This window comes from Bos taurus, chromosome 11 (assembly GCF_002263795.3).
Source record: "Bos taurus isolate L1 Dominette 01449 registration number 42190680 breed Hereford chromosome 11, ARS-UCD2.0, whole genome shotgun sequence".
In the NCBI taxonomy this organism is placed as follows: Eukaryota; Metazoa; Chordata; class Mammalia; order Artiodactyla; family Bovidae; genus Bos; species Bos taurus.
In genome coordinates this window covers 11,167,433-11,180,379 of record NC_037338.1, presented here as the reverse complement: position 1 = coordinate 11,180,379, position 12,947 = coordinate 11,167,433, and the positions used below count along the sequence as shown (strand labels likewise).

Sequence of the window (12,947 nt, the reverse complement as noted above, 5' to 3'; positions counted from 1 at the left end):
GTGATGCTGAAAATGTTCTTTATCTTGATATGAGTGGTGGCTATACAGGTATATACATAAAGTTACACAGTGTATGCACACGTACATTTAAGTTTAGTGTACTGTATGTACCAGCTGTACGTTACATCTCAAAAAAATGCTTATTTCCATGTCTTGCAACCACACTCATCAAACCAGCTGGACTACTGGTACCATGCTGCAGTGACCAAGAAGTCACCTCACTTAATGATACCGATGTGTGTATGTCACTCTTTCTGTTCCTGCTTCTGTCCCACTGTCTCTCATCCCTGCTCTGCCCTTTGCTCCAAGGGCCATGATATTTGTCTTCTCCAGGTTCCTTCTGGCACAAGTCACCGCCCTTCCTGGCACCCCACTCCTGGCCACCCTCAGCTCCTGCTGTCTGTCCTGCCTCGGCTCTCGCTTCTGGTCGCCCTTCCCCTGCCTCGTGGGCTCTCTACCCTGTAACTGGCCTTCAATAACCTCGGCTGTCACTGTGCCCTTCCAAGTCACAGGCCATCTGCTAATCAGACAACGTAGTTGTCATCAAGGGTCTTCACCTACTTGGTCCCTTGGATGATGTCACTGACCACTCCATGTTGGCAAGCTGCCATGCAGCTGCCCTGTTTGGGCTCTCCAACCTCTTCTTCTAGCTGTCTTCCTAACCGTCCTGTCTTCTGATGGGAGGTGTGCCTTCACGCCCCATTTGCCTCTATCTGGTTCACTCCCACAGTCTGGCTCACTCATATCTTTAAGCCTTTACTTTCAGCTCCACCTCTCCATCCTGACCTACTCTTAAGTTCCATTTGCCTTCTGGCTTTACACCTGGGTGTATGGATGGATGCCTGTTCTCTATGCCAGCCCAGCACCCAGTCCTCATCCTGGCAACAGCACCCTGCCTTGACATTGGGTAACCATCCTTTCTTCCCCACTTTCTCAGTCCATGTGGTCTGAGTGGGAGCCAATGGTTCCCCCAGGGGTCAGAATGTGATAGAGGCCTGGCCAATCAGAGTCCTGAGATGGGCACAGATCACCTAACTTGAGTCAATGAGTCATTTCTCGAGGACTTCTCTGGCATTACTGGGGAAAGCATCCTCTTTGGGCTCAGGTTTCTAAGCGCAGGGGCGGGCCAAGCTGTGAGGGCCATCTTTGTCTCCTTTGGGAGGAACCACCTGGGAATGAAGCCAACACAGAGGTAGAACTGAGACGGAGAGAGAGCGATTCCTCACAGTTTGAGGTCCTGGTCTGTTCAATTAGGTGAGCCAGTCGATTCCCTTTTCTGCTTTAGCCAGTCTGTACCAGGAAAAAGTCCAAACTCAGAAATTAGATTCAGAAGTCAAAGTTTTTTGAAAGAAGGAATTGGCTGAACTAAACAGGATGGTACCATGTCCCCTGTCTGCTACACAGCAGCAAAGCAGTGGCTAAACTCTCCCGCTGCCTCTAGAGGTGAGCTAGAACTTTAGGGGACCTGGAGGAAAATGTCCAACAAGAAAGAGATACTTTGGCCGAAAGGGGCTCATCTGAAAGCAGGAAAGGAAGAGAATGCTGCTTTGCCCAGAGAGGCCCTTTCTGCCTGAGGCCAGTAATTCAATAGGGCTGAGAGATAATTAAGAGCCAGTTCTCTGCTGCTAGCTAAAGTCACCTCAAGCAAAGACAGACAGGCTGGAAACACAGAGGGAGACAAACCTGGAGCCTGACAGGCTCTTGACTCCTCAGGCCCTCTTGAACTCCTCCCAGCTCAACAGAGGCCACCGTGGCTTCCATTACAAGCAGGCTTCCAGTGGGTTGCAGCTTGAGGGAGAAGGGGCAGAGAGCTCTGCCTCTCACCACAGACTAGGAGAGTCTGCACTGCCCTGCGGCAGAGCCCTACTAGAGCCACAGAACCATGGGCTCCTGGGACAAGCAGAGCACCAAGATCTGTTGCTAAGAGACAACTCCTCCTCCTCCCCCAACACCATCACCAGGGACTTGATTCAAGAATTATAACTTTCAATGAGGTCTCTGGTTTGGTTAATAGCTCTGGGGATGGCTGAATGCAGACTGACTGAGAGCTTTCTAATGATTAAAGGGATAGTATTGCCAGGAAACCCCCACAAACCTGGAAAACAAAGGCCAGGGATTACTCAACCCCAGAAGTGTTCCTGCCCCCAAATTTGTACCAATGGGAGGTGACCCCTCAAAGCCCCTTGTGCACGTGGCCACAAAGCATGAAGGTTAACGGAGGCTCTCAAGACAGCAGAAGCAGAGCAGCTGCTAGTGGGCCAGTCACCTTGTCCACACTGACTGGTCAAGCTTGTGGTCCAGGCTATGGACCTGTGATCCCGGAGTGCTCTCCCTCCCCTCCACTGTTCAACTGGAAAGGCTTTGCTCTTTCAGCTGTCGGACTTTTCCTCCATTGTTGTAGTTTGTCCATAAATTGAAAGACCAGGAGCAGCTAGCCCAATACCATAAGAGATAAGACTTGCATTGGGGCTGGACGTAGTAAGTGGGAGAGAACTTGGAGCCTCTCCTTCCGGAGATGGGACAAGTGTGTTTTAAGTTTTGTGAGTGCTAATTGCATGATGATAAAACAGAAAAGTTTTAAATTATATGAGAAGGGGGATCTGTTTAGATCTTGGACAGAGGTGGAAGGGAATGGAGATTTGTTGGTTTTGCTGCTCAACTCCAGTCCCCCTTGATAGGTGCACACCCCAGTTTTCCCTTGGAGAACCAGTCCCTCCTCTCTCAGTCAATGTTGTTCAGCTGACCTCACCCCCCGGCTCCATGAGCTTTTCCAGGGGAGCTCATATGACCTTGGCCTTTTCATCAGTCACAGCTGTCACTTGGTCTTGGGCAAGTTTCCTAGGCCAGGCCAATACAGCTCCTCCAGGATCTGTGCAAAACCGGCAGGATGTGAGGCTGGAGCTGCCGGTGGCCCTTTCTGCCCTCTCTTTGGGCAAGGTGAAGAAAAAGACTCCTTATGACCCCCCTGAGCCACTGAGCCAGATGTGCTGAAACCTTTAACCCAGGACTTGTCAATTGCGTGAGGCAGCAAAAATTTTTTTGTGGATTAAACAATTTGAATTGGTTGCCAGGAATGAGGCTCTAGAATAACACAATGACCCACAGTGTCAAAAGACTAACCTTGGACTTCCCCTGACACACTCCCCAGCATCCTTGTTTCCCTCAACAGTGCCAGCCACAGCCCTGGCCATCTCAATTCTGCTCCCTGCTAACTATCAAGACTGGCTGACTTTTCCTTTGAATGCTCTCAACACAAATGTTCTCTTGTGCTTCATGCTCCCCCCACACCTGGAAGTCCCCGAGGTCCAGTCTTGGGTCTCACAGCTCTCTAGCATCCTCTGTAAGGTACCACCAAATGCCTCTGATATGAGATAACTCCTGTTCACCATCCTTCAGTGGTGCCCATCATCTGTCAACTGCAGCCAAATTCCACAGCTTCATGCTTTGGCTTCGATGTAGTCTTGCCAGTTTGAAAAATGGCCTGGCTATTTCACTTGCATTTTTGGGGACTACTAATGGCTGGACTTTTTTTTTCACAATTTATCAGTCATTTATATCTCTTTGGTAACTTGACTATGTACTAGTTTGCTCATTTTTGTACTGAAGTTTCATCTTTGCTTATTGATTTGCAAAGGCTTTTTATAATATTGATCTTTTGTCATTTATGTACTGCAAATATTTTTCTCATGTGTTGATTGGCTTTTACTTTTGTTTATAATCTTTATTGACATGCTAAAGCTTTAAAGTTGCATCAGTAAAATCTTTAGGATTTCTTATTTTGTTGTCATTCTTAGGAAGTCCATCCCTACCCAAGGATTATATTATGTTTTCTTTTGGTAATTTGTGGTCTCCCTTTTTTTTCAGTTGCTCAGTCATGTCCGACTCTTTGCAACCCCATGGACTATAGCCTGCCACGCTCCTCTGTCCATGGAATTCTCCAGGCAAGAATCTTTTGTGGATAGCCATTCCCTTCTCCAGGGGATCTTCCTGACCCAGGAATCAAAGCTGGGTCTCCTGCATTGCAGGCAGATTCTTTACCATCTGAGGCACCAGGGAAGCCCCTGGTCTTTTTAAGTCCAGAACGTTTTTAAAATTAAGGGCTTTAAACAAACCACCATAATACTATAAACACAATGACTGGTAGCATTCAAATACTTCAGGATCTGTGGTTTCCTTTCATACAAAGGAGTTTTCATCCATCTAGAAATTCTTGATATGCATAGTGAGACAGGGATTAAAAAACTTTTTGTTATGGACATTTTCACACATATCCCAAAATAAAGAGACTATGATGATAACTCTGATGTACTCATCATGTAGCTTCAGAAATTATCAGCTCATGGCCAGTTTTGTTCATCTGTACACTGTTCTCTGACTTCACACCTCCTCCATCTCCACCACTGGATAATTTTGAGCAAATACAAGTTATTGTATTAGTTCATCTAAAAATACCTTAGTATGTATAAAACAACTTAAAACTTCTTTTAAAAACTAAATGTTAGTCACTTATTATCACAATATTATTGTCTTTTTAGGTCTATTAAAACTCAAAAAAGTAGCCTTGAGAGGTAATCCAAAAGATGGTTCTCTGAAAAAACCAACAAAGTAAATATTCCTCTGGCAAATCTATTCCCAGAGAAAAGGAAGGGAAACAAGTGCTATAGCAAAAAAAAGGATATAAACGCTGACACAGAGGAGATTTTTTTTAATTACTGAAATGCTACCAGGTACAACTCCTGGCCCAAATTTATGAAAATCTGGATTAACTGAATACTTTTCTAGGAAAATATAAATGATCAAAATTGACTCAGGAAGAAATTTTAAAAACCTGACTAGACTAATGGTTATAGATAAAACTGCAGAAGTTGGCAAAGTGATCAGGGATATATTATAAGGAGAATGTGGTTCACACACACACATAACTGTTCAGGAACAGGGTTATTCTTCACACCCGTTCAGTCCAGTGTCTGAGCACCTGTGTTTGCCTGTCTGTCCCAGCTAAGTGCTGGCCCTTCCTGTGGGGGAATCTGGCCTACACAGCACCTTGCTAGCCAGGCTTCTTGAAGATCAGGGTAATCCTGGGGGCACAGGCCTGAGTGTGGAGGTGCAAGCTAGAGGAAGAACAGGAATCTGGAATCCATGGTCCTCACCTGAGGCCCGCCCACCCCACAGTTTCCCTCCATCTCCTGGAGCTGAGAAATGACTAAAAATCATTCTTAGAAATATTTCTGCCTAGATTTTACCCACCTCCTCAGCATAAACATGAAGCTTTGCCTAAACACAAGCAAGATGATGGAGGGAGGAGGGGAGAGAAGAGCAAAACAGAAATGTGGTCCATTCAAATTCTACCACAATCCTATACTGTGATCCCCTGGACATATTCCTTTGTGTTCTAGTCTCCCCAAACCAGCAACCTCTGCAGACCTAAGACCCGCCTCCTTTTTCAGCCTGGTCCCGTCTCTTCACCATCCTCAGGACCTGTTATCTCCTTCCCCCATCTCAAATGTCTATCTCAAGTCTACTTTTAAGTCCAGTGCAAGGTTCTCTTTGAGTAGAAGACTCAATCAGTGGTATTAGCATTTTTTTTAATGGCCTTCCAGTGTGTGTTTCATCTCCTCAAAGAAGACCAACCATCTCAAAATGTGTCTTCTTTGGCTCTTGCCCACTGTCACATTTTCACACGTTGACTCTGCCAGAAACACTGATAATCTTGCATTTTCATGGCTTCCACTACCACGTGGTCACTGACAGTTCCTGCAGTGAGCATTATTATTTTTATCTGCTTGGCAAGTCTTCTTCATCTTCTGTTAATAGCAACATCTCATCTTCCTTTGGGTGAGGTTCCCCTTCCTACCCCATGCTGGAGTTCTGACAGGGCTGCCAGTCCTAGTAGGGTGGTCCCGGACCTGACCTGTCATAGTACCTGATCTTGGTCATGATGATTCCTCAGGCTGAGCCCCTGAACCCTTCTCTGGGAATTTATATGAAAGACTAAAGAGATCTCCTTTAGTCTTATATGAAAGACTAAATTCTCTCTGGGATCACATCCTAAGGATGATGAAGCTATCTATGGCCCTGTGCAACTTCCACCTATAACAAGAAGAAAACTCATGTATGGTGGGGAAAAAATGTGGCAACACTCAGAGGGAAGTCGAGTCCAGAGTTAGAGTCCTCACCCATTTTTGAGAACCTGTGTACAGTTATGCCCAAGACCCACTCATCCCTCTTTTTTTCCAGTTATATGCATTAGTACATATCCTTTTTTGCTTAAAATAATTTGGGTTGGGTTAGATTTCTGTCACTTGCAATCAAAAGTCTTAACTAATACTCGTATAAATCTTTATCTCTAACCTAGAATTCTCTCCTAAACACCATTCCAACATGAATTAATTCAACATTCATTTACTGAGTACCTACCATGAACCACACCAGGTGCTATGCTGGGCATGTTGAGGACCCACAAACCTACAAGATCCAAAAAAAAAAGAAAAAGAAACCTACAAGATCCAATCCTTGCCTTCAAGTAGCCTGTAATCTGGGACAGACTACGGCATTGGACGGTGCAGTCATGAGATAAAGGCTATGTAGGAGACCGGCACAGAAGAAGTAGAAGTTCCTCTACACTAAGCTTCAGGAGTTTGGGGGTTGGGGAACCCCTGGGAGGAAAATGTAAGCTCCACAAGAGTAGAGACATTATCTTTCTCGATCCCTGCTATTTTCCCAGCACTGAACAACAGTGCCCACTAAGTGCTCAGGAAGTGTTTATGGAATAAAGGAAAGGCGTGTGAGCATGCTCAGTTGTGCCCAACTCTGCAATCCCATGGACTGTAGCCTCCTAGTCTCTCTTCTGTCTGTGGGATTTTCCAGGCAAGAATACTGGAGTGGGTTGCCATTTCCTCCTCCAGGGGATCCTCCCGACCCAGGGATTGAACCTGTGTCTCCAGCATCTCCTCCACTGGCAGGCAGATTCTTTACCACTGAGCCAGCTGGGAAGCCCAAAGGGAAGGCAAAGGCTTAACTAGATGTAGTTGAGAGAACGGCCTACAGAGGGCCAGGGTCAGGAAGAAGAAGGCTCTAGGAACACAACACAGAAACTGTTAGCCAAGGCAGGAGAAGTGTAGATTGTGAGAAGGCTGGATCTGGGAGCAATTTAGAAGGCTTGGTGACAGAATGACTGTGGTGGGTATGAAAGGCAGGAGTCAAGGGTCAGGCTCAGGTTTGGGGTTTGAGGATCTACGTAGATGGGGATGAGGCTCAGTAAAGAGGGAAAATGAGTCCGGGCCAGTTCATGGGGGAGACAGTGAGTTCAGTTATAGATTCCATGAGTTTGAGGTTCCAGTGGACCTTAGAAATATTTGATACATAGTTTTCAATATGGAGCTGAAAATATAGTTTTGACAATTTAAGCTTAAAAACAAAAGTGGATGAACAGGACCAGGGAGAGGGTTAGAGAGAGGACAGCAGAGAGGAAAAGGTGGATCCTCAGAGAGGCAGAGGAGGCAGAAGAGCCGAGAAGTTCCTAAGAACCAACAGCAGAAATGGGAATTCTGGCAGGAAACCTTAGCAGGGAGAGGATGTCATGGATGGAAGGAGTACTGCTGCTGCTAAGTCACTTCAGTCGTGTCCAACTCTGTGGGACCCCATAGATGGCAGCCCACCAGGCTCTCCCATCCCTGGGATTCTCCAGGCAAGAACACCGGAATGGGTTGCCACTTCCTTCTCCAATGCATGAAAGTGAAAAGCAAAAGTGAAGTCACTCAGTCATGTCCGACCCTCAGCGACCCCATGGACTGCAGCCCACCAGGCTCCTCCGCCCATGGGATTTTCCAGGCAATAGTGCTGGAGTGGGGTGTCGTTGCCTTCTCCTAACATCTACTGCTGCTGCTGCTGCTGCTGCTGCTAAGTCGCTTCAGTCGAGTCCGACTCTGTGCGACCCCACAGACGGCAGCCCACCAGGCTCCCCCGTCCCTGGGATTCTCCAGGCAAGAACACTGGAGTGGGGTGCCATTTCCATCTCCAATGCATGAAAGTGAAAAGTGAAAGTGAAGTCGCTCAGTTGTGTCCGACTCCTAGTGACCCCATGGACTGCAGCCCACCAGGCCCCTCCGTCCATGGGATTTTCCTGGCAAGAGCACTGGAGTGGGGTGCCATTGCCTTCCAGAAGACTGTAAACAACAGGAGTTGACAACTCAGGTCAGAGCAGAGGTGGGAGAGGTCCCCTGAGGACTTCAGAGAGGGCCACTCTGCTGAGCCTGGCTGCTGTGGGTTAAGGAGGGGGTGAGGTGAGGATGTGGTAGACAGTGAGTGGATGCAGAAAGCCCAGCTGTGAAGGGGAGGAGGCTGCATGGGAGAATGACAGACTGTACTGAAGACGAAAAACACCTGAACATATTTAAATGCTTCTTAGAGATAACCTAATTTTAATCTATACCATCACTTCCACTAGCCTGGAGTTATACATGCCTCAGACCTGTAATTTATAGCAATTCTTTTTTTTTTTAAACTGCTTCTAAGAAGCAGCAAAGCAGAGAGGACGAAAAGGATGATATTTTAGTGTAGGCAGCTGAGTGCTTAATATGGCTAATAGTGAACTTATAGCACAGTACTCACCCTGAAACCTGCTTCTTCCTCCTGTTTCCCATCTTGGCCAACATGCTCACTGTCTACTCAGTACCCTGTGTGCAACCCCAATGCATCCCTGAATTCTTAAGTGTCCCCCTCAGATCTCATCAGTTGCTGATTTTTGTCAATACTATCTTCTAAATATTTGCCTCTATTTGTTGCTCTTCCTTTAGCCAAGGCCCCAGATCTCCTATCCCCCGCATCTGGATGCTTATACCACTTCTAACTGGAGTCTCTAACCCCTCCAGCTTTGAATTTTCATGGTTTCTCAAGAAGAGATGCAGTCATGTGATTCTTCTTCTAACATGTCTGAAGGCAGGCCATCTTCTGAGAGGTAAACCCTACCCTGCCTTGCCTGCCCTCAAAGCTGGCTGGAATCTGACCACCACTCGGCTTGTCAGCCCCAGCTTATGCTTAGTGAGCCCTATGGGGCTTAGCTTCACTGAGAAGTGCCATGTGATGTTATATGCTTGCATCTTGGCTCATGCTGGTCCCTCTTTCCAGGACTCCTTCCACTAACTGGTGAATTCTGCAGGCCCCAGCTCAGATGCTCCTCTTTCCATGAAGCCTTCTACCCACTCCTCCAGCTCAAGTCACATCAAAACATGAATCACTCCTCACCATAGCTCTTCACACATGGTAACGGGTGTGAACACATGGTAACATCGAATACTGGATGGTCATGGACTTGTTCGCACAGCTGATCCTATTCTTTGCATACATTTGGAGGGCGGGGCAATACAACTGACTCATCCTCACACCTTCCACAGACAGAGCAGACATTAGTATATTCTTAGAGGAATCACAATGAATAATGGAGGATGAACAGATTGATTTACATAACCAAAGTGATTTCCACCACTCATCATCATGGAATGGGTGAATTTGGTTACAATTTAAATCAACCCAAGAATCCCCTTGAGTAACATGTTCTTCCCTGGCTCTGCAAGTCACCGCTGGGAGGTCAGACCTTGATGTGTCTTCTTGACACCATTGCTCTAGCAGAGCTCCAAGGTTTAGGACTTGTCTGCTTCATTCTACTTTATCCACCCAACAAAAAGATGTCAAATACAAGGCCCATGCCAGGCACTGAGGATATAAAGATGACTAAGACAGCAATGCTGTCAAAGTGCTTGCAGTCTAACAATCAAAACAGTGAACATTTACCTACCAATTATTCTGCTGAGATAACATGGTTTTCATTTAGTGCTCAAGATAGTGCTGCCAAGTACACAGTATCATCATTTTAGGATGAGGAAATTGAGGCTCAGAGCATCCAGATCATGTGTCCAAGACTAGTAAGTGACTGTTACAAACTGCTGCTTTGGTGGCACCCAATGAGCCATGCCTCCCAGTATCCTTGCCCTTACGTGGTCCTCTCCCACACTGACTCAGAGCTTGGCTATGTGACTTTGGCTGGTGGGACATTAATCAAGCCTGATGCAAGCAAGGTTTGATAAGCAGTTGCTCAGAGTTTATCCTCTTGGAATAACTTCCCCTGGGGACCCAGCTGTCATGTAGAAAACTTGGGCTTGACCTGGGTGATTAGATGCCGTGTGTAGAGACGCACTGTAGGAGGAAAGCCACCTTGTCAGCCAGTCTCTCAACTGTGTGCACCTGAGAAGAGCCAAGTGAACCCATAGTCACGGCCAGCCCGCAGACCATCATGAATAATAAATCAGTATTATTTTAAGCTGCTGTATGCTGGGGAGGTTTGTTATACACCAGAGAATAACTGAAACAGTGACAAGCTAGGATTTGAACCCTGCAATATCTGACTGACTTTAAAACCACACTCTTAGTTTCAACACTGTGTTCCTTCTGGTTGGGAGTGGCATGTCATACCAATACTATAATATTTATAGATTGGCCCATAGTAGCACTCAATATGTTTATGTCGAATGAATGAATGAAGGGTGTGGTGGGCTACCAGAGAGATAGGAAAGTCTACAGACTTCAAAGGCAAGATGGCAGTAACCTTTCCACAGCCATGATCCCCTTTCCCACTACAATTATTCCAAGAACAAATATCCCCTAAATCTAGAAATAAGTATGTGGATGTCACCAAATTCCATCTGTATCTTTTTCTGTTAAATTCAAATCAGGTAAAACTGGGAATTTCAAAGAGTTTGGTTCTGATGGTCATTCCCCTTTGCCCCCAACTCTCCACCTAGCCCCTGGCATCTTTTCTCTCTCCTATGTTGCCTTCTAGGCCCAAAAGCTCTTTCTCCCTCTTTCCTATAAAATCCACATGCAGAAAAGCAGAGCGGTGGAAATTACAGAAATGAGGAGGACCTGGATATTAGTAGATGGCATTATAGGCCAAAGACATGATACTCCAAGCTCAGTGCTTCCAGGAGCCATCTGCCAGCAGGTGGAGGAGGGGGAGAATGGGGAGGCAACTGGAGGTGTCCCTGTGGCTGGAGAATAAAGGACTGCCCCCTGAATCCCCCAAGAAGCCAGAGGCTCTGGCTGTCTCCACCTGGGGCTGTGGCCCAACATCTGTCCCTCCCAGAGTAGTCCCTGTCACCTGGAAAAGACCCACGGGTCCTCTGCATCCAGTCCTCTGCTTCTTGGTAGCTCTGACACTGCCTCTTCCGTTCTAAGCTCCCCCTCACTCTCAGGCTCCTGCAAGCATGTACACACCTCCCAAGGTCACACACACATGGCTCCAGCACCGGGATCCCAAACCCAGAAAACCACCTGGGCCCCTCACTGCAGACTCAACTAAGGAGAGAGCAGGCCCCTCTCCTATTCACAGGAGAGGGTGGCAAGCGCTTACAGGCACCGTGTTATACACCGACATGCAAAGCAATGCAGTGGGGCACACATATCCAGATCACTGTGGGCACAGTCACAGGCAGAAGCACTAGGATGTGAGGAAACATGCGTGCACACGCATGCACACCTCTAGACCATCACACGTGCACACAAACACTCCCACCCTCAGACACCCGCACAGGTGCCCGGCCAGGCCTCAACACCAAGCCCCTCCCCCACCCCTGTGCAGAAGCAGGTGAAAAGGGCTGGGGTTTTAGGGCGCTCTTTCTCCTCCCTCCCTCGGGTCCCTGCTCTCCAAGGTCCAGAGTCCCAGTGGGGTTTGGAGCCCGCCCCGCCCCCCAACCTGGCTTGAGGAACGAATGGCGAAAGGGGGGATGGGAAGCCTGGTCTTGAATCGTTCTGATTTTAAGTCCTTATATTAACCCCTTCTTTGCCTCTGGCCTGCTCCAGTCCCCCGCGGTCGGGGAGCCTCCCGGGCCTCCAGAGGGCTGTAAGGGAGAAGCAAGGGGAGGAGGCAGCGGCTGGGGTCCTCCCTGCCTTCTCTCCAGGAGCGGTCCCGCAGCGCGCCCGCGACTCGCCCTTACCTCCTCCACCCCGCGACGAGGCCAGGCCCCGCGGCCCTCGGCTGGGGGTGCAGAGGCAGCCCCCGCGTGCCCGGACCAGATGCAGGGCCGCCTCGGGGCCTCGGATCTCGCTCCCCTCCGCAGCCTCGGGTGGCCGCCGCGGCTGGCGCCCCCGCCTCCCTATCGGGGCGGGGGCGGCCAAGCCTCCCACTCAGTCGCAGCGGGAGGGGCACACAAACAGGGTGGGGGAAGGATGGAGGAGGGAGGAGGGGGCGCGCGGCCGGAGGAAAGGAAAGGAAGGGGTAGGGAGGCGGCGAGGAGGTGGGGCAGAGCCGGCCCCTCCTCCGGGGCGGGCTCTCCAGCGAGCTGGGGAGCGGCAGATGCCGCCAGAAGCGGCTGCGCCGGGACCCCACGTTTTCCGCTGAAGGTGGCTTCGGTGGGGGAGGGGTCCGCGGCGCCGCCCTGGGGGTTCCCGGGCCTCTCCGGCCGAGCTCCTCCTGGGTCCCTGTCTTCCTTGGTCTCGGCACCGCCCAGTGCACTCCCCCTGCCCCAGGCACCTCCGGTTGTGACTTCTGCTGCCCACCTTTAATCCGAACCTCTCCGCCCTAATCCTACCAGTCCGGTTTGGGCCTGCTCCCACCCGGGGCAAACCCTGGGGTGCGGAATTCTGTGGGTCGGGAAGAGGGCCGGCGCGCTGCCCTACTAAGATCTGCGCCACTGGCCCTACGCAGCCGCCTAGGATGCGCGCCTGGGGTGTGCACTCAGCGACGTCGGGTCACAGCCTTCGAGGAGATGCCTGGGCCCATCCCCTCTGGGCATCCCCAGCGACCCAGAGGAGCTAGGAGTGTCTCTGGCCAGACTCCACCAGGTCCCGGGACCCAATCTTGCCCTTGAGGGTGCCGTATAGGAGCACATGTCCCCGTCACAAATCCTATTCGGGACCTGGAGGGAGAAGAAAGGGACAGGAGACCCCTGGTTCCT

At 49.2% G+C, this 12,947-nt stretch overlaps 1 protein-coding gene across 1 annotated transcript in view; it reads right to left on the bottom strand.

Annotated features, from left to right (window-relative positions):
* Positions 1 to 12,561, bottom strand: part of FBXO41 (F-box protein 41) — a 28,093-nt gene extending 15,532 nt beyond the window's left edge. Inside the window, exon 1 of the mRNA XM_002691213.6 lies at positions 11,988 to 12,561. The gene's annotated coding sequence lies outside the window, so the exon portion shown is untranslated. The remainder of the gene's footprint in view (positions 1 to 11,987) is intronic.
* Positions 12,562 to 12,947: the final 386 nt, after the last annotated feature.